Genomic DNA, 2,941 nt, shown 5'->3' with positions numbered 1-2,941 from the left:
AAGATAATACATGGCTTGGAAAGGGTGGATGCTAGGAAATTGTTTCCATTAGGCAAGGAGACTAGGACCCGTGGACACAGCCTTAGAATTAGAGGGGGTAAATTCAGAACAGAAATGCAGAGACATTTCTTCAGCCAGAGAGTGGTGGGCCTGTGGAATTCATTGCCGCGGAGTGCAGTGAAGGCCGGGACGCTAAATGTCTTCAAAGCAGAGATTGATAACTTCTTGATGTCATAAGGAATTAAGAGCTACGGGGAGAATGCGGGTAAGTGGAGTTGAAATGCCCATCAGCCATGATTGAATGGCGGAGTGGACTCGATGGGCCGAATGGCCTTACTTCCACTCCTATGTCTTATGGTCTTATGAACAGGCTAGGGCTGTTTTCCCTGGAGCGTCAGAGGCTGAGTGTTGACCTTATAGAGGTTTACAAAATTATGAGGTGCATGGATAGGATAAATAGGCTCTTTTTCTTGGGGTGGGGGAGTCCAGAACTAGAGGGCGTAGGTTTGGGATGAAAGGGGAAAGATATAAAAGAGACTTACCGGGCAACATTTTCACACAGAGGGTGGTATGTGTATGGAATGAGCTGTCAGAGGAAGTGGTGGAGGCTGGTACAGTTGCAACATTTAAGAGGCATTTGGATGGGCATATGAATAGGAAGGGTTTGGAAGGATATGGGCTGGGTGCTGGCAGGTGGGACTAGATTGGGCTGGGATATCTGGTTGGCATGGACAGTTTGGACCGAAGGGTCTGCTTCCAAGCTGTACATCTCTATGACTCTATAATATATGGTCACTTCCATTGTTCTAAAGTAAGTTGCAATTTAATGCAACAATATATGGGCCATCTTCCAGCGCTGCAAGGAGGTGCTTGTTTTCATTTGCCCACACTTTTGTAACTCTCACATCATCAGCTAAATGAGTAACTATTAGTTGCCAATTGCAGTCAAAGTGCTCAAGCCCATATTTGGGAACACAGAAGTCATTTGATTTTCTTTAGGGGAAGAACTTGTGTCTGGAGTGGTCAATTTGTGCAACCACATCATGGACCTTACAAGGGAGATACAGGAATACGTCCTGTATCTACAGCAGCCAGGAGGCAAATTTTGTCCATGTCTGGGGTTTTACAAAGCAGTGGGAGACAATCTAATAGCATGAAGTTGGCAACTGTCATCTCACATGCCAATCTCTCACTTACATGGACATGGTTGGAAGGAACAATTCAGATAATCCACTAGGCAAAGAGAGCATCAGCATTTAGATATGCTTAAGCTTGAGACACTGCAATATGTCACATAGGTCCACTGAAATTCCCTGAAACAATTCACTGTCATAGAAATTAAGGGCAATTGTTATCTTTAGTATTTCCAAAATGAGACTGCTGCCTATTCCTCTTACAGCTGCTGGGAGATGTATGAGATGATGGCTCTGGACATCACAAGGTGTCTCCTACACTGTCTGTCAGTCATTGGAAAGTGGCTCCATTGAAGCCTGCAGAGAAGTGGAGGTGGTGAAAGTAGAGATGGTTTTGTAAAAGGCATCTTCAATGTGGTGGCTCTTGCCCTGGTCCTCTTCTCTCTGTAGGACGGACCGCAGCTGGTGCTGGTTGATGCTGTTGTTGTTGCTGCCTTAGTTTTGTTTGAGAGAAAAAAAACTGCAGGTGCTGAAATTCAACGTAGACAGGCAGGAGGCTGGAAGAACACAGCAAGCCAGGCAGCATCAGGAGTTGGAGGAGTCAATGTTTTGGGTTTAACCCTTCTTCAGTTTTGTTTGATGCCATTTTCTGCCGAGCTGCACGATGACCAGAATAATAGGAACAGCTCAGAGCTTTGTAACCCATTTAGTAAAAATGTCGTAAGTGAGGATGGTTAGGCCTTGCAGGATATTATTCTACATTCCAGCAGGGATAGTGAGGGAGTAAGGTGCATAAGGTGGAAGCTGAGGAAACAGGACAGCCAGCAGACTTCTGTAGGGAGTTGACTTTCCAATGTTTCTTCTCACTCCTGCAGCTCCTCCTCTTCCAAGACATCTTCAAGTTGGTGACTTGAATTCTGGAGGACAGAGTACACTACTATGAGGTGGGACACACCCTGCCTGGAGCAGACTACATTGAGCTGTCTTACTATTAACGTTTTATTGTCAGGAAGCATATTGTCCATTTTACAATGGCCCCTTGAGAAACACGAACAATACAGTAATTCACCTCAGAGTCTGAGGATTTCCGAATTGTGTCATCAGCTAGCTTTTGGCAGGTACCCCTTGTTGTGTAGAACCATTCTTGGTTATGCCTCAGGTATTAAGAGTGCAGACACCTGCGAACAATCCAGGATGTATGAATCATGGCAACTTCCTGGATATTCTGCACAGACCTGCATTGTCTGGTCATTGTGATGACAGATTGTTTTTAATTGTTTATTCATGGAATAAAGGCGTTACCAGACCAGGTAAGGGAACGGCAGTCTCCTTTGCTAAAGGACATTAGTATACCAGATGAATTTTCAGACAATTGACAATAAATTCATGGTCTCTTCATTCCAGATTCTTCAGAATTCAAATTCCACCATTTACCATGGTGGGATTCAAACCCAGGTCCCCAGAACATTACCACATTAGATGAACAGTCCAATGGTAACACCACTGGGCTGGCATCTGTTGATCTTTTGAATAAGGGAGGGGAGCTCTTTTCTATTTATAGAAGTGCAGGTCGGTGGTCAGGGCCTTGTCCCCAGACCATACAGAACCTCATCACCTCAGGAGATCTCCCACCCACAGCTTCTAACCTCATAGTCCGGGAACCCCGCACTGCCCGGTTCTACTTCCTTCCCAAGATCCACAAGCCTGACCACCCTGGCCGACCCATTGTCTCAGCACGCTCCTGGCCCACTGAACTTATCTCTACCTACCTCGACACTGTCCTATCCCACCTAGTCCAGGAACTCCCC

This window comes from Chiloscyllium plagiosum, chromosome 12 (assembly GCF_004010195.1).
Source record: "Chiloscyllium plagiosum isolate BGI_BamShark_2017 chromosome 12, ASM401019v2, whole genome shotgun sequence".
NCBI classification, from domain to species: domain Eukaryota; kingdom Metazoa; phylum Chordata; class Chondrichthyes; order Orectolobiformes; family Hemiscylliidae; genus Chiloscyllium; species Chiloscyllium plagiosum.
This window is presented reverse-complemented; position numbering follows the sequence as displayed.